The 25,420-nt window shown below is 34.5% G+C and overlaps 1 protein-coding gene across 1 annotated transcript in view; it reads right to left on the bottom strand.

Moving 5' to 3' along the window:
* Drgx (Dorsal root ganglia homeobox) overlaps window positions 1–11,254 on the bottom strand; it is a 153,173-nt gene extending 141,919 nt beyond the window's left edge. Inside the window, exon 1 of the mRNA XM_088230899.1 lies at window positions 10,956–11,254. The gene's annotated coding sequence lies outside the window, so the exon portion shown is untranslated. The remainder of the gene's footprint in view (window positions 1–10,955) is intronic.
* Between the last annotated feature and the right edge of the window lie 14,166 nt (window positions 11,255–25,420).

Below are 25,420 nucleotides of genomic sequence, written 5' to 3'. Positions count from 1 at the left end.
TGGTAAACTTCGAGCCTAGGTACATCCCCGTCATGTTCTAGCGTTGTGGCCTAGCCGGTGGCGACGGATTTTGCGAATGAAGGATCGCAGGTTTGAAAAGGCATTTTTCGGAAAAACGCGTCCAATATTTGAATAAAATTGTTTGATGGCGATAAAATTACGACCGAGGTGACACATTATAACACATTAATATTATCATCGGATCTGTCTCTCCACAGTCGACGATGAACAAAGGGCAGGGCACGAAGTGCGGAGTTGATTGGGTCGCATAATAAACCACCCATAGTAGAACAATGGAGCTAGCAACCGGCCCCTCGGCGCGGTATCGCAGGTAGGTACTCGAATCTAACACACAACAGTTTGTTTGGCAATAGAGCCGGTACGGAGAGCAGCCTCTCCACACCTATTACAATAATGGGATATTACTAGCTGTTTGCTCCGCTCACAATCCGCGGAACATAATGGTTCTCCCCTCCAAATATTGTCCCGTGTATTATTAGAGAGCACTTTTACTTGTAATTACCATTACCGTGCCCCCCGCGGAGCAGATACTACACTTTACCATGCAGCTTATTATGCGCCCCAATTTGATTCACTTTACGAACATGTATGGTCTTATCATTGTTTCGATTTGTAACGCTCTAATGGCTGTGTTCTGTGTTATTCATTTTATTGTTTGAAATAGTCATTCAAATATTGTTTATACCAAGCGAGGTGCTTACCTACTTGTCATAAATACGACCCTTGACAATATCAACCACATTTTAAAGTAAAATTGTACAACAGTTTTATATAGCGAAGTGAGTAAATTTGTGCCAATATAATTTTCAACAACATTTACAGAAAATCCATTTTTCACGATTACAAATCTTAAATAAACCTAATGGATGCTAATATTTCAATCTCACCGGATCCTTATGCAAAGATAAAATACATATTGCAGTAATGCATACAGATCTAGTCTTGTACGCAATACTTAGGAAAAAAATAAAATAACTCCCGACTAAATTAAGATTTGAAATAAAATCTGTTAAGGCATTTTTTAAATTACATACTGCATATTTTTATGGGCCGTAATATAAGTTAGAGCGTGAACTTTTTAGACTGCGTGGCTAGAAGTTAGAATTTATTGCTAAAAAGTTATTTATTATGGAGATTTCCATATTTTATAATTTACCCGAAGTAGAAGTGGAGTTACTTCGAAAATAATGATATCAGATTACCACCAGTGTAAGAAAAAAAACACTTGATTTATTGGGTCCACGTGTAGTATTTAGTGAACATGATAGAAATAAAATAAAAAGGAATCAATTCATTAGTTACGTAAACCTTGACAAAGAAGCTTGTTTGCTTTGAAACCGGTCGGTGAAAAATAAAAATTAGTGGTTAAAAACAAAGTTGTTTTATTTATTTGATTTAATTATAACATTAATTAATTAAACATCATTTATACTATGACAATCAAAAAAAATATGTAGATACTCGTTTACTCGTACCTTGGCAATAAATTCACGTAACGGTGAAGTGGCGATAGGTTGGAGCCGCGAGGAATGTGGGAGGTAATCTTGGTCCAGTGCTCGGAACTACAGCCCAGATCTAGTCTCGTAAGTAAGTTAATATGGGAGATAATGAAATTGAACGCGTTAATGGTTACAGAATGTGTCAAGACTGATTCGGCGTGGGACGGCGTAATAAGATAATGTATACAAGTACCGAGTACCGAGTGTCGGAACAGCTTTTTGTGATTTGCTATTCTTTCCACTAACCATTTTTTTTTTTTGCTCTTATTTGTATTTATATCTCAATTGAACTTATTGCGCTTATACATTTTATCGTACTGCTCTTACTCGTCGACTTGCAGGAAAATACAAGTTTATCAGAACACTGTGTTTTTTTGCGTTTTATCGGGTCATAGTGCCTAAGTAATGTTACAGAAAGTGCCTAAGTAATGTTACAGAAAGTACAAAACACACTTTATCTTGTCTGGAATCGAGCCTGGAGCCTCCGTACAAGAAACTAATATTTTTAATAATGGACCACAAATTCAGCTGTCTTATTCCTTATTTAGTTATGAGTTTCAAACGTTGTCTCATGTCTTCATACAAATACGGATTTTTTGGTACTTTTAACCTTTCGAAATATTGTAAAATATGAAAGCCGTTTTAATGTCGGTACCTTGTCCTTGTCACCACTATCTTAATTAGTTTATAGGTTTCTTCCTCTTTCAAAAGATCCTAAAATCCGTATTACAGAAAACTAGTTATTCTCCTGAGATTATGAGGTCCAACTGTTCCTCCTTCTCTTTAGTGGTCTTCCAGGCGGACGTTGTCTAGATGGGATTTCATCGGCTGCAGTGTACTTAAGTCTGTCGCTGCTTATTCTGTCCACATGGTCTCTCCAGTATCTTCGTCTGGATCTGCTCCATCGTACAATATCCTCTATTTCACGCGTATCTCTAATTATCGTTTCACGGATTAGAGCTCGGAGCGTTTTGCCAGTAATGAACCTTTAGACCTTCATTTTAGCAGTTCTGAGTAGCCCTTTGGTGCGAACAGTGTCAACCCGCGTTTACACACCATACTTCATGATGGGTCTCACACATGCCTTGTATATTCACCCTTACTATCAGTACGCATATTTCTCCATATTACGTTTCTTAGACACCTCGACTCAGTTGAGAATTCGTCGACCTGTTCTAGTACTTCACCGTACAAACCACCGTGACTTGAAATTTCTTCTCCCTCACGACCTGTTCCACTGGCTTGTTGTCAATAGTCAACTTACAACTTATATATTACCTGGATACTGTAAACTTTTTGTTTTGCTGACTTATGTTGACATGTTTAGCCTTTGTGATACTAAATGTAATTTATTTAGAATTTTTTGTAGGTCATCCTCAGATTCAGTTTTTATAGCTGCGTCATCTGCACATCATATACAATTTGTGTTATTGCCCATTTTGTAACTCAATCCCGAGTCATGACTGACTCTCTTCTATAATTTCATCCATTTAAAGATCAACCGAAAAAAACGATAACTTTTATTTCGTAATATACTTTAAAGGTTGACCTTGATGACTATGAATATCGATTTTACTTTGACTTAAAATTTAAATAACTATTTTTTTAAATAATTTATTTTTTCATCGCATGCTACCGATTTATACAAATTATTTTCAAAGCAGGTTGGTTTTAAGTTTGTTTCCTTCACTCTCCCAGTTTCACGCTTTTACTGGAAAAGCATTTCATGCCATAGGGCTTGTGACCACAAATGCGCGTTCACCATTGCGCTGATTGTGTTACAGGTATAATACTTATTTGTCTCTAATTGTTTTGTTTTTTTCGTTTTCGGTGTGTTTAATTTTAGTCTATTTTCGGGCATCCAGTTTTCTATTTTGTTAATACATCCATCAATATTTAGTCAACAAACATACCTATGTACTCTTCTCGTCTGGTTGAAATAAAAATAAATCTGTATATCATCTTCATTAAAGTGACACCACAATCTATATTCTTTGACAACGTTCTCTGTATCTTCAGTGCATAGGAGAGGAGTGGTCCAAATACTGAGCCTTAGGGCACTCCAGTAGATACTAGTTTCCTCTTTACCGATCTAAAATTACTGTTTTATTATTGCATATACTTATGTTAATAAATTTTTTATTATTTTATTTGCCGTCCACCGAATTCTGTTGAACTGTTGTAATTAGTTTAAATACAATTTTCAAACTGACCATCCGCAGTTAATTCATCGCATTACTTGCCTACCTCCTCGGTTTTATGGCAAAGATATTGTCTCATTGTCTCATGTTGTAGGAACTCGGTATCACTGTACACGGTAGTACTGTGTAATTTGTTGTAGGAACTCGGTATCACTGTACACGGTAGTACTGTGTAATTCGGATAAATGTAACGCTAATTAACTAAGATTCCGAAGACATTCCTCTAATTGACCGGTCACTGCATCTAGGACTGGGTGCCCCGCCGGGTACCGGCTACTGCCTACTGCGCTAACTACTGACTCGCTACTGTAGGTACTCAGGGCCACTAATAAAGTGCATGATTAGTATATTTATACCGCATAAACATGATGTGACTGGCGACATCCTCGCTACAGCCAATAAACTAATAATCAAATCAATTGCTCCATAACCAAATCGTTATGTCTCCATCGCGTATCGCCCCCCCCCCCCTCCTGCCCACCCTCCGGCGCGGCGGTCGGGCCGCAACCCGCATCGCTACTACACCAAATAATAATATAATATATATGTGGTAGATCCATACTAACTAATAACATCGTATCGTCTACCAATTAATTCCTCAATCTTGAACGTTTAGTGCAATATTAACTTGATTGAGAAGTATTTATTTCATTCGTAGCGGGATTCTTCGGTTCGGTAAAATATTTATTTATTTCCGATTAAAATATACATCTTTTGACTGATAAAACAGCATCGGGTAGGGTCCAAATATTTGTAGACAAGTACATGATTTGATCCGTTTAGGATATCCTGATATAATATGTCAAGATTATGCAATATTTATTTACTTGTTCTTTCACAATTTATATACTACTTTTTTTACATTAAATATAATCTTCTCTCTCCAGGATGTCCCATATCGACCATCTTCAAACATGATCAGAATGGTAAATACGATACTATGCGAAAATTAATCACTTAAATTAGCCAATGGCAGATCATATAAGAATATGGAATATTGGAGCATTTCTAAATTAGTCTAGTGCCAACTCCTAGAACTTAAGAGGATATGCGGCCTGAATTTCCTTCATACACACGTATTCCTGGATTATAGCACTAGAACAGCGGTCGGCAACCAGCGGCCCTCGAGAGTCCCGTCGTGCGACCCGCGAGGTGTTCGCCGCAACGCACGGGGCACACGATGGACGATATCATTCGCGACGGAGTTGCATACCTATCGATTGAAAAAAACATTTTTTAGATTGCAAACAAGCAGTATTAGAATATGGTGTGAATTTTGTTTGGCAAAATACTCGAATTAATAATGCACCCTTCTTCACAGTCTCAATCCTGGGGATTGGTTTGCACAAAGTCCTGCATTTCGTCTTCCATCATTAGTGATGTGGTCTCTCCAGGAAATTCCTAATATTTTTCTGTAGCAACTCATCTCGAAGGCCTCTAGTCTTTTTTAATCTCTTTCGGTAAGGCACCATGTTTCACAACCGTACATCAATATGCTCCATACATATGTCTTGGCAAGTTGCTTGCGGATTTTTAGATTGATATATTTATGCATTATAACATCTTTAAAGTGAATTAGAAAACGTTTTGGAGATTCCAAAAAGATCTCATGTAAAATTGGGATTTAAGAAAACCTCATGGCAGTGGATACGGATAATAAATACTTTTTTATGGGAGTTTACCTACTGAAAACTACAAGGAGTTAAAAAGGTTTGCTTAGCAAATAAATAAGTACGTATGTTTTATAGTATATACGTTTGTGAGAAAACTTTTTCTATTCTGAATTACCGAAAAAACAAACACTATTCTCAGTAGATCAGACTCACATTAGACGAAATACTACGCGTCTCTACTTCAAAATATTCAATCTTATGTAAAAAAAGACAACAAAATCAGATGCAGTTAAAAAAACCTCATTTATTTTATTAACTACATTAAACGTCGAATAAATAACTAACGTTTTACTTTTAAAACAAAATTTTTTCTACACAAATATTTAAGGTACCTACTGTTATAACATTTGGCCATAAAGTATTTGGCCCTCTTGCAACATAAGGTTGCCTACCATATCCGCCATTGGCGTGTCCCCGTTTATGTTATGTTTTGTTGATTTTTTTGATATGGGAACCTGGACCATGCAAAAATCCTTAAAAGCGCCATGTTTTATCTGGCGTCTTCGAACGTACGCTACGGTATACAAATATGATATGATATTTGGAAAAAGTAAAACTTGCCGAAACGGAAAATATATTTCTGACAAACTTTCTTTTTTTTTAAATCGCTAAAGTTTTGGGGTGCGGAAAATGGGAATACGAGACCTCGATTTTGTCTATTCTATTTACGCATAATCATCTCGCATAACGATCTCGCAAGTGCAAGTGGCTTGAAGCGACCCGAGTACATGATGTATGATAGGACCTATACTAGTAAACTAGTACATATGTAGGTAAGTACTCGGTGCAGTGTACAGTACTGTACAGTACCTACACGTACAGTGGTTTAGTACCGAGTAACAAGCTCGGTGTGATCCCAACAAGCTATTGTCATAATGGTAATATACTGACAAAATAATGTCAATTTAAATCTAATTCGAGGACCGCCCGGAAAGTTATATTATATATTTTATTCGATTTTTAAAATTTATTATTTTGAGAAAACAACAGCAAATCATAGCATGCTGTTGTAATAAAACACAGGAGTCCACTTTCGTCATTAAAATGCTTTTTTAAGTTGAAATAAAAATATCAGGTCCACTTTGTTTTAGTACAAAAAACATCAGTAGTCCCAGATACGCTATTTTAATATGCATTATTATTAGCAAAAAAATCATTATTTTGTATTGAAAGTTCATTATTGACTGAAATTATCTAACTTGGTTAAAAAAATTATGATGTTTTGGAAATCACATCTTGTTTCTTTAATATTTCGGTCAATATGACTCCCGGGGTTTATCCTTTGAGGTGCAGAAATTTATAATCCGTTTATAGTTTACTGTTTACTGGTAAAAAAAAATTAAGGCTGACATTATAGTTATGGTTTGCATATTTAGGTACAAATCGGGTTGTGGTCCTGTGGCTAGTGTCTCGGACTCACGGACCGAAGGTCCGCGGTTCGAATCCCACTCTACCCCAACTCGATTCCATTTTCTAATAGTGAGTTATTTACAACTCGTTGAAAATGGCCCTCAAAATTAAATATTTGGGTAAATCATAAGAACGCCAATATTTCTTTTTTTTTTTTTTTTTTTTTTAAATTATATTTTCGTCGGCCTCGTGGTGTAGTGGTCATGCAATAGGTATCGGGTTCGATCCGGCATGGTTGATTTAAATATTTATTTAAAAAGGTATTTTTACATTAGAATATTTCCTTGTCCCTAGATTGGTATCTGAAGCGAAAGGATGATCATTTTACCTTCCTGTTGCAAAAATGATCAAGTTACCCAGCGATTGGTGTACCAATGCAGTGCCCTATACACCATTAGCCGATGATGATGGTATTATATTTTGGATGAACGACGAATGTGTTTGTAAATAAGTTCACTTATTGAAAGGTTTTCATACTTTTTAATATTGTTTAATCTTTTATAAGATTTCCATATTTGAATCATCGTTAGACGTTACTAAAACTAAATATTATGCTGTAATATATAAAAATAAATAAATGCTCCCTACCTCAAAAGAGGCTTTTACTTTACCCAGTGAGGATAGACAGTGTCTTATGTATTTGCTAATAATTTAATTTCACATCATTGTATTATACCGAATTTTTCTTAATTGTATCCTTTTGTTGTTTTGCAAACAGAACAAATTGTATTTTTCACTATAATAAACGCCGATTTCCAGCACTGAACTGAGCTGAATGTATGTATCTACGAGTATAATGTTGCTTGATAAAATTAAGGACGAAAAAATAATAACAACGAAAGGTCAGTTTCCGACTGGACTGGATTGACAAAAATATAGAAGAAGCTTCTACCTGGGTTACCACAAATCCTGTCTCAAGAAATCCGCAATCAAACTTTATAATGAAGAATCTTTTTCGACATTATAGATACATTATTAAATAAAATTTTGACACGAATTTTGAAGTTTTTTTTTTTAATGGATTAGTTAATCCGTAAGCCTCTATTTAGAGGGGATATGGATAAGGAGGTTATGAAAGTTATTGTTATTTAGTATCTTGACATTTAGATGATTGATTTTTGGCGGTGGATTCAATTATGGTGGAAAAAACAGAACACCCAGGCTTGAGAAAAATCACATTAATTTTTCGGGATCTCACCGGAGAACGTTAAGCGAGAGTTACAGAGACATTACACAGCGGAGACGCCTTTTTTTATTTATTTATTGTACTGAAATAGAGTATTGCAAATACATTTAAACTCCACTCCAACTTCTACTACCTGCACCATCTGCATAATGCTCTTTTTATATTTAAGTTCTCATGAAAGATCCACATAGAGATTACAGACCCGCTAGTCTATGAAGCTGGACAAAACATTACGACTGAATAAAAACATAGGTACCAGAACACTTAGAAATCATCATCACGCCCTTATCCGCAATCGATGGTGCAAAGGGAACTGCATCGGTAAACCAAACGCATTTGTTACATGAAGGCAAGTCTTTCGCCTCAGATGACACTCCAGACAAAAAAATATTGTAGTGTAAATCCACCTTTCAAATTAATATTTCATGTTTACTTTCCCGGGAATGGAGCCCGACAATTACGTATTGAATAATCGGCTCATCTCTATAAACAACTTGAGTTGTGGTTCCCTAGTAATGTCGCGGACGCCGGATTAAAGGTCTGAGGTTCGAACCCGGCTTTACTACAACTTATTTCCCATTTTCCAGCATGATTGTTTTCGGTTTAGGCGCTAAAAATGCCTCCAAACGAAAATATTTCCGAACCATAAGAACGCGAAATTTTTCTTTTAATGGAAAAATCGTTGTAATTTTTCTGTACCTTTTTTTAAATTTCCGTTTTTTATGACTGTTATAATACATGAATTTTGTCCCTAGTTTAAATTGCGCAAATAACTATTTAAATGTCCCTCGGCAGACATTAGAACAATCGAGACAATTGGCGTGTCGTGCTTCATTTAATTAGCGCTGTCCGTTCGTGTCCTCGCACTCTAGGCGTTAGCTTCTGGCTGCTCCTTTAGGCCTGCTGATCACATTATATCTCTAACTGCTCTGTACCGTCTGCGGGTTGCTCTTCTAGGCCTGCTGATCACATTACATCTCTAGCTGCTCTGTATCGTCTGCGGACTGCTCCATTGGGTCTATTGATCACATCCCCGACCACTAATCATCCCCTCATACTTCTCCAGCTGTTAGCTCAAAGGTGCTGTCATTATTATTATTGTCACATATATATTTGACTGTCATAATACTACTGGAATCGTTGACTGTTGGTTGTTTTTAGCAAGTAAAACTATTTTCTTCGCACTATGTTCTTAGATTAAAAACTTTGTGTGTTCTTACGTAAAATCATTCCCAACAGAAATCTTGAAAACACACGTCATATGTGTTGTTTTCGCTGATCTTTTTTTTGAAGTTTTGTAAGAATGTCTTCTTATAATAGCCAGTAAAGCCGCCGTTAGACCATCTTCACTTTTAAATAGTTATAATCAATTCTAATTTTTAAGCGTCTAATATTTATATGAAATAAATTGAAAATATTCAGTAATTTTCGTTACTTATAAATTAGGTAAAGGACCAATGAATTGTGTTCCCGACAAAATTTAGTTCAGACACTAAGCCGAGCGGAATGAGTGTTTTTAAATACCATATCTTTTGTAATATTAATAAATCTATTCATATTCTTTAGTAAAAAATCATTTTAAACATAGCGCAAATAAAGTATACACAATATATATGTACTAACCTAAATCGTCATAATTTACATATTATCATTTCGCAAATCATGGACACCTGTTAGCCTAAAAGAAGAAAAAATTGTATAAACTAGGACGAAAAAAAAAAATTGTCACAAAAATCAGACAAAATTTAAGGGAACATTTGTTTTGGCTTATTTAAATAAAATAGTTTTTTTATAAAAACACTAGATTCTTCATTATAAAAATATTCGGATAATGTCATCCTGAATGGAATTTCAGGAAAAGATAAGGCATTTCAAAAAGCTAATAATCTATTATTTCTTTATGGTTTATCGCAATTTTGATAACTCACAAAATTAATGAACGTACGATGTTTCATAAATAATAATCAAAACGTAGAAGGAGAATTACAGATTATTTTGATTGATTTTGTTTGCAATTCTTAAAGCTGTTTTACTCATATTGTTTATTTATTCTGCGTTAACTTTGTGCAACATTTTTAGTATTAAAATAATTTAAATCACTTTATATTTGAGTAGATAATTATTGTATTTGAGTTTGAGTAATTTCATATTTTCACCCGGTGAAGGAGAGCACTGTGTATTGTATATCCAAAACTAGTTGTGTAAATTGTAGTAAACTCATATGCGGAAGAATAAAAAGTGTTTTTTATTGTTTTACTGTTTTATTCATATACATATGTTTGTCTATTGGTTAAATTTTAATAATAGAACCTACAAATAAAAATATAAAAAAATTTTCAGTGCAACGTTATTAAGTATTTATCGCATATTTTTTAGGGGGGTTTTATAGTTATATTCATTTTTTAATGATCTGATTAGGTAGGTCTTTTTAATCGTACAGGCGGTAGACAATTCATTTCTTAAGTTGATATAATGATTTATTATTGTTGTAGGGAAAAAACTTTAAAATGCGGTAAGACCCGAGTTAAATCGATTTTTTTAAGACAGGACACAAAAATGTATCGGTAGGTAGGTACTTAAGTAATATGTACTTTGTAAAAAAACGGCTAGGTAAATCATTTTCAAAAATCAGCAGAAACAATTTCAGTATACAATTCTTTAACACAACAAGAATTTTATGGAAAATGAAAATACTGAGACTTATTTCTTATCCCACCTAAATATTTTTTTAAGTTGCTCTCTAACTTTTGTACGTAGCGCCTTTCATTAAATTATGTATTAAAAATTGAAGATCAGATCATTAAGTTACAAAATGATAGATAATATTAAAATTAGTTTTAAAAAATATAGTTTTTTTATTGCCCAATGTCATTTGCTTAAACTCTATTATTGCAAACTAGAAACGATTTTTCATGACAGACAGGTGCCAGGTAAGCAAACCGGAAGTGCACGTGAAGGTACTTACTTTATTTCCGTCGGAAAATATGGTGACAGCTGGTGACGGCGGCGGCCGCCACTCTCCCGCTGCTGCTCCTGGCTCCTGACTCCGGACCCTGGCACCTTCGGCTCTCCGACCCGCCTCAGGCGAGAAATGTCGACATTGTCACTATTTCTAATTTATCACAATTTGTCGGAACGGCAAAAAAACTTTTACGAAAACTCGACCAGAAGGGGTGGGAAGTTCGCCGCAAGACGTCTCCGATTTTAAAACGAAATAAAGTTCTCGTGATGTCGTGCCATCGGGACGCGCGGCGGGCGCAGGCGGCGGCGGCGGGGTCTGGCGCTCTACTGGCGGACCCCGGCGTCGCGCGGGGCGGGCCCGCGGCGCCCTAAGGTCTGCTTTCCCGTAACCCGCCCGCGCTGTTTCCCGACACTTGATTTATTATCACCGGGATCGTCCGTTCCCGCAGCGACCGCGGGAGGGCGCGCGTCTCGCTCGCCCGCGCGCCCCGGCGCCGCGCGGGAGGGAGACGCGAGACCTCCTCGCCGGCGACCGCAGCCTGAAGAGATCCTTTACAAATCTCGTTTGTCGGCGGGGAGGGGAGGGTGGGGACAGTTGTGTTTTGAAGATCTCATTTTCCCGGAAGCTGACGCCATTTAGGGCGCCACTTTTATCGTTTGCTTGTTTATCAACCGAATTTTATTTTCGCGAAAATGGTTTTATTAATTTTAGGAATAAATGCGACGAGCGAAGCCGAGATACGGTGGCGGCGCGCTACCTACTCGTCGGCGTCTTCCGATTACCTACTTCCTTCGAATTTAAGAAAATGTATTTATGGCGATTATCGTACCTAGCGGAGACTTTCTGTTTGACTTCGTTAATCAACCGCGATAAAATGTTTTTCAACTAAATAAATAAATTATTCGACGGTAAAATTGTTCTTATACTCGCTGAATTATGAAAATATGTTAATCTTTTAAAATGACGTACGGGTTTTACAAATTTGAATCGTGTACCTATATATATATATTAGTAAGTATTATATTACAAAAATGACGCTATTTAAATTACCCATATTAATAATAATAATAAAATTATAGAATAACATCCCGGTCTGGATAGTGGATTTAAACTAAGAGCGCTCGATTAGTTTTATCTCCAATACTAGATTCTGACACAATCATTATATTCGCAAGAATGATCCTGTTTACTACTTGTTTATTTATTTATTCATTTATACGCCCTACGGGTTTTTATATTTATTAGCGATACATTCAAGTGTAGCAGTGTAACATAAGTATATAAATAAACTTAAAAATAAGAATAACACAAGAAAGGCTAAAGACACAATAAAAAATAATGAAGGTATCCTATGTGATTGGATAATATTGTCGAATTATTTGATCATGTTTTATTGTCAACGTATTTAAAGTCACAGTAAATGTATTATAAATAGGGATATATCAGACTTTTTATATATTTTTGGAGTTCATAATCAAGCGATATTGTGGAAAGACCTTTGGAAAGGTCACAAAGGTTTAATCACAAATATCACATTTAACTTTGTTGAATATGGATAGGTAGGTACTTTGGTAGGTACATAAAAAAAGAAACGCGTGTATACCGTTGTTAATGTTTATGTATATTTATTTTTTTAATTGTTTTATAAGGTAATTTAAGAAAGATACACACTGAAAAACGTACAGTTTGAAGGTTGATACAATATATAGAGAAACAAAAACAAACTACGTACCCGAATACAAAATAAAATATTCCTGGGTTATTAATACCGCATCCTTAGAATTCGAAAATATATAACTATTTCTTCTTTAAGTGCCGTCTCCTCTGCGGTGGTTGGCGATCATCGTGCTGCTCCACCTTGTCAGCTGCAACCTTAAACAGTGATGTGGTACTCTGTCCATACCATTGCTTCAGATTTCGGAGCCAGGAAACCTTCGACGACCCACTCTTCTGTCTTGTCTGTCTTGTATTCTTATTTAACTGTGCATTAAAAAAATATTGCAAAAAATACAAGTGATTTAAAAAAATCTTTATAAACGGATTACATACAAAATATTTTTTTCTTTCGTTGATGATATTTTTAACATCTTTTGTAAAGTTTGTCTAAGTCTTTCGTTTTGTTTTTTCTGGTAGTTTATTGTATAATTTCATTGCCTCATTTATTTCTCTCGTTTTAGAATGTTGTATGTGATATTGTTCTGATATTCTCGTATTGTGTCCGTGTTTACTATATATTTTTTCAAGTTTTAGTTCTTTGTCTACAATGACAACAGAGACTTTTTTATGAATAAAATTTAAGGATGTTAGATGACAAAGTTAAGTTACCTTTAATTGTTTAGTTAAATAATTCTCGTGTTGCTGTTTGATAAAAATTAAGCACCGTTTATATCAAACGTAAAAGTGTAAATTAAAAAAAAAAATACAACATTAATAAAGCAGGCGTCGTTCTGGCATATTTAGAATTAAACAGTACGTTTTTGTACCTCGGTAAATATAAAAGCTTCATAACACTCGTAGAATAAAGAAATAGGCACTCGTAAGTTGTAACATCCCTCGAGTAGCGATGCATTCTATTTAGGTTCTATAAATAGGATAGGAACATGTCATTCATTGACGGTGATTAAAATTTGCTCTAAAATCTGGGATTACAAGGCGGCGCATAAAGCAAATGAGCTATTTTTAAATTCATGAAATACAAACACCGTAAATGACTTTCCCTCTTCCATTCCGCGGAGCTATTCTCAGTTTAATTGTGGATTAAGTATTCCCTCACGGCGAGGTAACACTTGTCTCGGTCTCCCCGGGGGGGCGTGGCCCGGCCGCCGCGAGGGTGGGGGCGGCGCGAGGGAGGGGGTAGCGCGAGGCCCCGCCCACGGTGCATCCGCCGCCGCCGCCGCCGCCGCCGCCGCCGCCGCACACTCCGCTGCCGCGCCGCGCCGCGCCGCGTGCCGCGCGGACGAGCATGCACTTCGCGACTGCTCGTACCAATGTCTACTTATCGCCGCAGTTTGGCGAACGGATTATTATAGATCTACCGCCTTCTTGTCTATTCTATCGTCTTTGATCTTCTATTTTTACTTTTAACTCACAGAAACAAATTTAACTCCACAAAGAAAGTTTTTTTTTTTACTACTTTTTAATTATTTATTAATTAATTATTATATTTTTTTTTTAATATGTAGGTGTCTTTATACATTCCTATTTAAATAAAAGAGCCAGCAAATCCCAAAAAGATCAAAATATTTTTTTTCCTACCATTTCCCAGAAGTGGTTTAAATGGCAAATATCAGAAGAAAATATCACAATCAAATACATAAACTCGACTCCGAGAATAACTCAAACTCTACCAAAAAACTAAGAAGGGTACCACTACACTTTTATTATCAAAATATCCGGGGCGTTCGTACAAAATTAAATGATTTAAGACTAATTTTACCAACACTTCATTACGATATGTTTGTACTCACCGAAACATGGTTGGATCCAAGTATTAAATCTTCAGAACTAGGTTTCCCTAACCATAAAATTTATAGGTGTGATCGCTCACCTTCTACAAGTACTAAATCAAGAGGTGGGGGAGTATTGCTGGCGATTAATAAGAAATATTCATCAAAACACCTTAAAAATAATAATCTCATCTCGGAACAAATATTCGTTCAAGTGAGCACAGCTTTTGAAAAATTCATAATTGGATGTGTCTATTTTCCACCACTTACTGATTCAGAAAATTATCAGAGGCATTGTGAAGACATCGAGTTTTTGTGTTCAAAATACCCTAACAACAAACTAATTATATTTGGTGACTACAACCTTCCCAACTTGTCGTGGGGAAATAGTGAGAGTGGCTATATTCATAGTGAAAGTGAGAACGATCGGGCGCGACCAATACTGGACATGATTAACTTTTTAAATTTTTATCAACATAATTTTATTTATAACGTGAAAAATAAGTTGCTAGATTTAGTTTTGTCAAATTATGCTAACCTTAATGTTGAAAAGAGCGTTGATCCGATCTTGCCAATTGATGATTACCACCCTCCTCTTGAATTAACATTATATTTACACGAAACCTGTTCAAAACACACTGATATTTCTTTAAATTACAAAAAGGCTGATTTTGATTCAATTATTAATCAACTTTCTAAAACTGACTGGACTTTTTTAAATAATGATAATACAGAAATATCTATTTGCCATATGTATGACATAATTTTTAATTCTATAGATAAATTTGTCCCCAAGTATCAACTTAAAATAAACTATCCAAAGTGGTTTACCGCTGAACTTAAAATTTTACTAAATTCAAAAAAAGTACTACACAAAAAATTTAAGCAAAGTCGGAGTATTCATGATTATCAGGAATTTTCCAAAACAAGAAACGAATGTAAAACGCTTTCCAAGATATGCTTTAAATCGTATGTAAAAAGTATGGAAAATTCGGCGTTAAACTCAAACAATCTTTGGAACTACATAAAAAAATTAAACAATTCTCATTTCGAATATCCAAGTGCTATGCATCTAGATGGAAAATTAGTGAATGGCACTGAAAATATTGTAAACCTTTTTGCAAATTTCTTTAAGGAAGTGTATGATGAACCTATTCCAGATGATAAGATTCCAACCTTTACTTTTGATAAAACAATTACGCTTTCAAACTGTCAAATTAATATGTTGTCTTGTAAGAAGAGACTACTCTCTTTAGATGAAAATAAATCAGCAGGTCCTGATAATGTTCCGCCTATTTTTCTCAAAAAATGTGCCTCAGTTATAGCTGAACCTCTCACCACGTTTTTCAATAAACTATTGTCAATGGGATGTTTTCCCTCCAAATGGAAATCTAGCTATATAACTCCAATTTTTAAAAAGGGGGACGACTCAGATATTAAAAACTACCGTCCTATATGCATCCAATCAGTCATACCCAAACTTTTTGAGTCACTCATACTTGACCAAATTCAACATGATGTCTCAAATATAATAGACACTAAACAACACGGTTTTATAAAGGCGCGGTCAACTGCCACAAACCTAATGCTTTACCATAATTACATATCGGAAGCCTTTAATGATAAAAATCAAGTTGATAGTATATACACCGATTTTACTAAGGCGTTTGACAAAGTCTCTCACAAAATATTACTAAGTAAGCTGTATGGTTTGGGTTTTCGTGGAGCTATCCTTGATTGGTTTCGAGCCTATCTATCTGACAGGTATCTATATGTAAAAATCAGAAATGTAAAATCAGACTGTTTTTCTGCCTCTAGTGGTCTTCCACAAGGCAGTCACCTAGGGCCTGTTCTTTTTCTAATGTTCGTAAATGACATTACATCCTGTTTCCATGATGTCGAAGTTTTGCTTTTTGCGGACGATATTAAAATATTTAAAAAAATATCGGACATTAATCATTGTGAAACTCTGCAATCAAATATTAATAATTTGTATAATTGGTGTAAAAAAAATAATTTATTTCTTAATATTCAAAAATGCAAAATTATGACATTCTGCCGCAACAGGAATCCCATCGTTTTCACGTATAAAATAAATTCTTCACCTTTAGAAAAAGTTACAGAGATGACAGACTTAGGTATTCTTTTTGACGAAAAACTGAGTTTTATTAAACATATACAAAACATTACAAATAAGAGCATGAGAACCTTGGGATTTTTGCTGCGAACGATACGGGATTTTGAGTCTATAAACATAATGAAAACATTGTATATTGCCCTAGTGCGAAGTCAACTCGAGTATAACTCAGTTATATGGTCACCGCATTACAGGGTTCATGTTAAGGACATCGAAAGAGTTCAGCATAAATTTTTGCGTTTTATCAATTTTAAATTAAGTATACCGATTGAATACATAAATTACTCATACTTAAATGATTATTTAAACATCCAAACATTAGAAAACAGACGAAAATTAAATGACTTGCTTTTTTTGTTTAAAATAATAATGTCGATGTTCGATTGTTGTGAACTTATCAATTTGATTAATGTGCGAGTGCCTGGTCGAGTTACCCGATGTAATACTTTGTTCTACTGCGGTCCATCATCGACCAATTACAGCGCGAATTCGCCAGTAATGCGGATGCATGTACTCGCGAACCAATATGCTAACAACATCGATGTCTTTAGCGTGAGTCTTGTAAATTTTAAATATCAATGTATATGTTCCTTATCAAATAGAACTTAATATTCTGTTCATATTGTATTTTATAACATTATGTACCTAGCTGCTTTAAACCTTTAATTGTATTTCTTTAGCTTATTAAAAAAATAGAAATATATATATATTGCTTTAATTTTTTTAACACCAACTTAACTTTAAAACACAGTTCTATATTTTATTACAGTATATTGTTTTTTTTATTTTTTAAATTTATGTTGTTAATACACTCATCTTTTTATTTTTATACCAACTATACTTCTTAACACTGTTCCTTTATTTTGTTCCTTTATTTTATTTCTTTATATTGTGTTTTTTTTTTTTTTTTTTTTTAAATCTATGCTGTTTATATACTCATCTTCTTTTTTTATACCAACTTTACTTCTTAACACCGTTCTATCTTTTGTTGCTTTATATTGTATTTTTTAAATTTAATGTTGTTTATATACTTATATTTTGTAAAATTTTCATGTATGTAAAAGCCTTATGGGCGTGAAAAAATAATAAAAAAAAAAAAAAATAAAAAAAAAAAAAAAAAAAAAAAAAAAAAAAAATGGCAAATAAATTTAGCGAAAAAACATTTGGTTGCCTAATGAACAGTTTAGTTTCGCAGTACGATAATCGTACTTAAAGACAATATAACAATAAATAATACTAGCAGGAAACAGAATCGCTGACTGGTACATGCTAGAAAATTTGGCCCTTCGGGCCTTGGTTGATTAGGATCTCGGTCACCTCGAAATATCGGCCCTTTAAGCCTCAAAATCTGTTTTTGCTCTTCGGAGCAATCTAAAAGTAGATAATAAAAAATAATCTGTCACTCCAAAATATACAAAATTTATAGATATCTATATTAAATATCCATGCAAAAAATTATGTTAGTAAGCGATAAACTTGAATACTGAAGAATCTGTCATTTAAAACAGTCAGTTGTCGCCGACTGTTACACTCTTCAGTTAATCAGTCTCATTTAATCAGCCCATGATTTAGAAGAATAATAAAATAGATTGATCCATTTTCAGGAAAATGTTACCAAAAGTCTGCAGAGATTAAAAAACATATAAAATATATCTTACATTATTCATTGAATCCGCATTCACTTCGTGGCACTTTATTATAAATTATTATGAAAATAAAACTTTCTTATTAATGTTACTCAATTTTATTATTTTACAAGAACACTACTTCAGGCTTTATATCACTCGTCGATAGGAGGAGTGCTCTCCCAAAACTGTAGTAGTGTTCTTGTAAAATAATACAATTATGTAACACTAAAAACAAAGTTTTATTTTCACAATAATTTAATATGAAAAACAGTTATTTTAAGTAAGTAAGTCTTATAATAAAAAAAACAATGTATTGAGATACTGGAAATAAAAATGAATGTTAAAAACTATTAAAAATCACTGAGAGATAGTAGATTCTTTAGGCTTACGTGGAACATTTGACGTTTGGATTTGCATCCGTCTGCCTCTGAGGTACAGAATTGTATCTACCTTCAAAGTGTATGTTTTTTATTGTGTATTTTCGTTGAATCAACTTATAAAATAAAATAATAAAAACAGATGCAGGATATCGAATCGCTCATCCGGCAAAAAATACATTTTAAAAAATAAACAAGAAGGCGAAGGGGGGTGTTATTTAAACAAGAATGTATCACATCTGTGGGAAGCGGGAAGCAGTGCCCGTGCCAATGTCCACATTGTCCAGTGATGCGACTGACTCGATCGGTTATGAATGTAATCGTTTTTGACGGATTTTTTTCTCCCCCCCGATAATAGGAAAAATCGCGTACTGCGAATACCGATACAAATGTTTGAAAGGGATTTTTAAAAATCAATTGTAATTTCAAAATCAATCTAGATATTGTGGAGAAATGTTTTCGTACATAACTTTGAAAAAGTCCCTAGAAAAACGCGACATGTTTGAGCTTAATAATTGTGACGTCAAGATTCGTATAGATGTTCCATGAAAATGTAAACGGTTACAAAGTTCAAAATTAACATGAACCTTCACGTATTAGAGGCGTGGCTAATCCAATAACCGTTTTCGCAAGAATTCAAAATTATGAATTTGAAAATATTTTTTATGAGACTATAAGTAGTTAAAAATTATTTGTTTTACTCGACAGTATTTTATAGACCCTTAATAAGGGTAAGTAATAACTTTAAAATTGTAATAAAAAGGTGATGCTTCCCTATTTAACAAACAGTTTATAACTACGATAAATCATAAGATTTTTGTCGGTCCCGTGGTGTCGTGTTCAGCGATTTGCCTATCATGCGAGAAGTCTCGGGTTCGATTCCCGACATGGTTGACTTGAAATATTGATTTAAAAGGCGTTTTTGCACTAGAATATTTCATAGTCCCTGGACTGGCATCTGAAGCGTAAGACTGGTCATAATTTCTTCATGGAACAAAAAAATAATAAAGATACGCTGCGATTGGTTTACCAATGCAGTAGCCTATGCCCCAAATTGTGCAGGAAGGGAATGATGATGATGAAACTATAAAAACGCAAACATTTATTTTTTATTAAAAATATATTAAGAGAACGATATCCACATTTTATCTAAAGTTCTAAAGCGACACCACAGGTCCATAGGAACCTATCTGCATGTCTCAAAATAGTATAAATGAATTTATTTGGAATATTATTTAACGTATTTTGTTTTTTAAATATGATTTGAAGCAGCAACTTTTTGATTTTGCATTTTAAGTTTCCGAACAATTTATATATTATTAATAATTTATACCTACATCAAACTTATTTATTTATAACTTTGTATAAACCGCTTTAACTTTTGAGGTATACGTAAATAGCTCAAAAGTCGGGGTGGTTATTTAAATTTTTAAGTGGCCACTTTACACACTGTGTAAAATTCACCTCTTTCAAGGTTTCAGCTCTTTAACTTCACTAAAATCAACAAATGGAAGAATTGAAGAAATGTGGATGTTCAAATATAGGCAAAATGGTGAATGTTACACAGTGTGTAAAGTGGCCACTTAAACCAGCCAATGACAGGTCATAAGCCGTGTAAATGCCTAGACTTCCAAATTCAATTATTTAAGGTGTTCTCCATCCCAGTTGTAATTTGTTGAACAAATATTTAACGTCAGTTTTGTCGAGAATCGAACCAAATCTATCTACTTATTTGTATCTAATGAGAATCGTCTTCGGAAACAAGTTTTTATCTAATTTGGAAAAGGGGTGGAGAAACCAACACAGCGATAATGAAATAAGCAGTTTCCGGCTCATCACAAGTTTCACTAAACAACTGGAGAAGAAAGAACTTCGCCGATACAAATTGTAGCAAATTGATCGAACCGGAGAGTCTGTATCGCATCAGTAGGCGGTTGTTGGGTGTTGAGTGTTGAGTGTATAACCGTACACTGTATATTATCTACTCGTACGTCCACACGAACCAGACACGGTAGGGATGGCCAACTGGCCAACTGGCCAACTAGTGCCCTGACTTCGTGTCTCCGTTCCCCGTGCGGCCTTGGGGCCGAGAGCCCGAGACAGGCTGGGAAAATAAACCAATTTACTATTCTTCTTCTGATTATCCTTATCCGCGCATGATGGCGCATTGGGCACTGTGTCGGTATGCCGCTTGCGGTATATCGTAATCTGTAAATGGCTGAAAGTGGGAGAATTAATAAATATATTTATATAAATATACATATGGGTATTAAAAATAAACACACAGGTAAATTATTAATTATGCACCAATGCAAAAAAAAAACTTTATTTAAACACATTTTTTTCACTAAAGTCAACAGATGGAAGAGTTGAGGAAATGTCGATTTTTAAACATGGGCAGAATGGTGAATGTTACACGGTGTGTAAAGTGGCCACTTGATTTTAATAGATCTAGCCAAATTTATTTATTAACGGACATGTCCATGTGTAACTCGGTTATAAGCTTAGACTATACCCTGTCTGCGTAATCTATAAGTGTGAAAGCACTACAATTAATGATATGAATCATACACGTATACAATTTATAGGTTTTAAATATAAGAATAGAGAATAGTTAAAAACGATTAAAAAAAGAAAATAAGCATTGACAAACATAACGTACATCGAAACAAGATCTGAACTATTTATTTAGTGCTCGTTTGAATCGTTGTAAACTTAAACCAAAAAAGTCCAGATCTTGTCTCGAGTTAACGGGAATTAAGGCCGTAGTTTGTTCTATGCTGATCGATGAATAGTACTTCATTGTTTCTACGAGTCGGAATATTGAATTTTACTTGTCCCGGTAATGATGGAACATGGATTTTACCATTTAGTAAGCCGAACATATATATGGAATCAATATTAGTTCTACGTTTATGTAGACTAGAAATATTGAACATTGACTCTATATCAGCATAGGAATAATTACCTCTCTCTAGTCCAAGCGTCCGCGCTACTTTTCGAAGCGAGCGAAATAAATAATAGTGTAAAAGAAACTCCATATTGTAAATCCAGACTCGCGCAGATACTCAATTTCATAGCTCCAAAACTGTTCAATGCATTCCTTAACCCCTTACCGGAATGGGTTTTTTTAATGAAATATTTATAATCAAAGCCAGATATGTCTCTGTAGGCGGAAGGGGTTAAGGATAATAATTTGTATGTTATAGATTAATTATTATGGGTTTGTTTTTTTTTTTAATCATAGATATCAAAAGGAGATTTAAACTAGTCATTTGTCATTTCTTATTGTACCTATAATATACTTAATGTACTCGTTACTTTTCATTTTTATTAACAAAAAGTTATGTTTTCATATTTTCACTTAGTAATGTTTCTTATATCTATCGTATTCTTCCAATATCCTTTGCCTTTTTTTGAAATGTGTACCCACACACTTATGTTTTGTTTATGTGACAGTGTATTTTGTATTTCTATCATTTATTGTAAAAAGCCATAAAAATATACATAACAAGAAAAAAATAAAAATAAAAAATCAGCTAATGACAAGTCATACGCCTTGTTAAATGCCTAGACTTCTATATTCCCTTTTTAAAAATGTTTTTCCCTCTCTGTTGCAATAGATTTTAATGTATCTAATAATGATGTTTTTTTTTCATTTACAATAACGATCTTACTGTAGTTTAAAAAAGGCATTTCACGAGTGTTCAAAATGAATTATTTTCAATATGCCAACTAGCTACGAAAGTCAATACGTAGATTGAGTAGTATTTTACGAATATTTCTATTAGTAACTACTATTGAAACTATTTTTGCGTCTTAATAACAAGTTCAATCTTTGTTAATAAAAAAAAACACATTTCAAATGTAAATAAGTGTGACTAACGAAAATAAAATACAAGCACGAGTATTACAACCCTCTAGATTTTATTATTTAATAAATGTACCGAAAATGCTCATTTTCGCTTAGTCGTAAAATTTTATTTATTAAATTACAACTCGGCACAAAGTTTCCCGACTAATTCAATATGGAGGAAGATCATACAAATATTTGTCCACGAAATTTTCCGTAACGGCTTATATGAAAATCCACATAGCGAAAACACACACAACCTTTTGATGAAATTAGATATAAATCCGCGATCAAAAGAAACGACGTGTGACCCTTCACTCTCCCGGTAACCCGTCAATCCCATCATCAGGAAAGAGAAAACTTATCGCTGGAGGGTAAAGGAATCATTTGATTAGGAGCGCAGATGGTAGCGGTCGGTTACTTTCGTCGGCCACTCGCTCTCTCGCTCCCACCGCAGAGGAGAGCCATTCTCGGTCTCGTTCTCTCCACCGGGCCACGTAGTTTTTTCCTCCCTGATTGGATTGCGTTTGTTACGCCTGTTCAAGTGGACCAACTCTTCTCTCGGTACCAAACTAATTAGTTTCTGTTCTGAAGGGAGTTGTAATGAATTTAGGTATTCTTTGTGAGCCACGTTTAGAAATCCAATTCTTTATTCGTGTTAGCAGATATTGGACCAGAAAACGAAAATAAGAAATACAAACTTTATTTGGATCCACCACATTACTATACTTGAATTTCTACCGATTCCGGAACAACCTTTCCGCCTCTGGATACATAGTGACAAAAAAATGACAATATTTCTTGGAAAATATGCGCGCTGTTCCAGTGTTTCCACTCGGGAGGAATATCGGATTTAAAATACTGTCGCAAATAAAGTGTTCTTCAAAGATTTTTTAGTGTTTATAAAAGGCCTAATCATCAATAATTTAATCCATAAACTCAATTAGCAAAATTCGCTATCTCTAAAACGGCATTTTAGTAAGTTGGCAATCAATTTAGTCCCAGGAGACCACAAGTGATGCATTTGTTTTGATGTTGATATTTCCATAGACATAAATTAAAAGAACGCGAGCTCCATACCTTATTCCCCCCTCGCATAAAGTTTGTGCCCCTTTCCTATACCTTCCTCAGTCCAGGTGACAAATGACATGTGATAATAAAAACATCCACCCGACACCACCTCTTTGCCATTATTGAGTTCATAGGTGCATGAAAATATGGTTTTTTCGGAGTACTTATTGATGTATTTCTACACTTAGGTTCAACACAGCAAAAAACATTTTTAGGTGCAAAGAAGTCTCAACAGATTCCGGAATCATCATAAAAAAATTGCAACCGGTTGAAGAAAAATTAGCACATGTTATTTGAAATCTGTATACAATGCATCTTACGATTCTTTCACATTTTCGCAGCAGGACATTATGGGCTTAAATATAGGTCGAGTCACTCTCTTATCGTTTAGTATTCTTGAAAAATGCAAAACATTGGATATCACTGGCCCAGATGGTAGACCTCCTATTTTTCATTTTTTAAAATGCTACAGATCCTTTTACCACTTTTTATTATTTTCAATAAATATATTGACTCTGGCATTTTCCTATCACTGCACATATCTATCCAATATTAAGGAAAGGCGACAAGGAAGACGATAGAAAGTATAGACCAATTGCAAAATTAACATGCCTCAGAAAAAAAATTGAGTCTATCATAAATATGTGATAAATTATTCTCACATATTTAAAAACCTATTTCAGCAGAACATTTTTTTTTTTCTAAGCGATCAGTAAAAACAAATCTTATCCAATTCACTATTTTTTCAGTGACAGTCAATGCTGTATAACTCGACATAACAATTTGCATGCTGATCCTCTGTATATACAGATTTCTGTAAAGCTTTTGATAAGGTCAATCATAATCTTCTAATATTAAAACTTCAGATATTTGGGGTGCACGCCTACTCTTAAATTGGTTTAAAACTTATCTCATATTTTTGTTATTAGTGCTCTTTTTCAAATTCTCCTCATTCCGTATCTTATGGTATACAACAAGGGTCCAACCTCGAACCCTTTCTGTTATTAACAATATTTTGAGTTTGTCCAAATTTTTATAGACAAGGACTGGATTCAACTCCCTGGGGAGCTGTTAACATTAACATATTACAACAGAGATGAAGAACATTTAAGAGAAGGTAATATAGAAGTCTAGGCATCTACAGGGCTTATGACCTGTCATTGGCTGGTTTAAGTGGTCACTTTAGGTCAAATGCCTCGGACAAATCACAAAATATGCCGGCGGCATCGTGCAATTCCTCCCAGGCATCGATGGTACAGGTATGTTTAATTAGCGCAACACCAGCATCGGTTGTTGACCGGCCCTGTGTGAGATCTAGATCATGCCTTGACCATACCTACTGTAATTTTAAATAGTTTCTAATTTCTAGTCGGCCTCGTGGTGTAGTGGTCAGCGCGTTTGCTTACTGTGCAAGAGGTCTCGGGTTCGATTCCTGACAGGATTGACATTGACATTAAGTATTTATTTTAAAAATATGTTTTTACACTGGAATATTTCATAGTACCTGGACTGGTACCTGAAACGTAAGACCGATCATCATGTAATTTTTTTTTTTAATATATTTTTTTTAATGATGCAGTGCCCTATACACCATTAGGTACGGAAAGGTATTGATGATGATGTTGAAGATTATTTAGGTTATGTTCAATCAATGTATTTTATATCATTAAAGCCAATCCTAAGCCTGCCGATCCGTTAAAAAAAATTAGAAAATATTAACCACTTTTTTAACTCACTAAACTGATATACGAGTAGGTAGTGGGTAGTGGGTACCTGCTCTCTAGTCTCTATCTGTTTGTACTATTATATTAATCCACCACTCTCCACTACTCTCCATCACTCTTAGTGTCTCCAGTACTTTTAGTGGTTTCTAACTTTTTTTTTTTTATTAATAAATTTAATAAAAGGTACATGTTTTTTTAAAATTCTATACATATCTACTTTTACAGATCTAGT

Source organism: Micrasema longulum, unplaced genomic scaffold, assembly GCF_059751315.1.
Source record: "Micrasema longulum isolate JH-2025_06_02 unplaced genomic scaffold, ASM5975131v1 h1tg000826l, whole genome shotgun sequence".
Lineage (NCBI taxonomy): Eukaryota > Metazoa > Arthropoda > Insecta > Trichoptera > Brachycentridae > Micrasema > Micrasema longulum.
The sequence above is the reverse complement of the archived record's forward strand: the minus strand, read 5'-3'. Positions and strand labels throughout refer to the sequence as shown.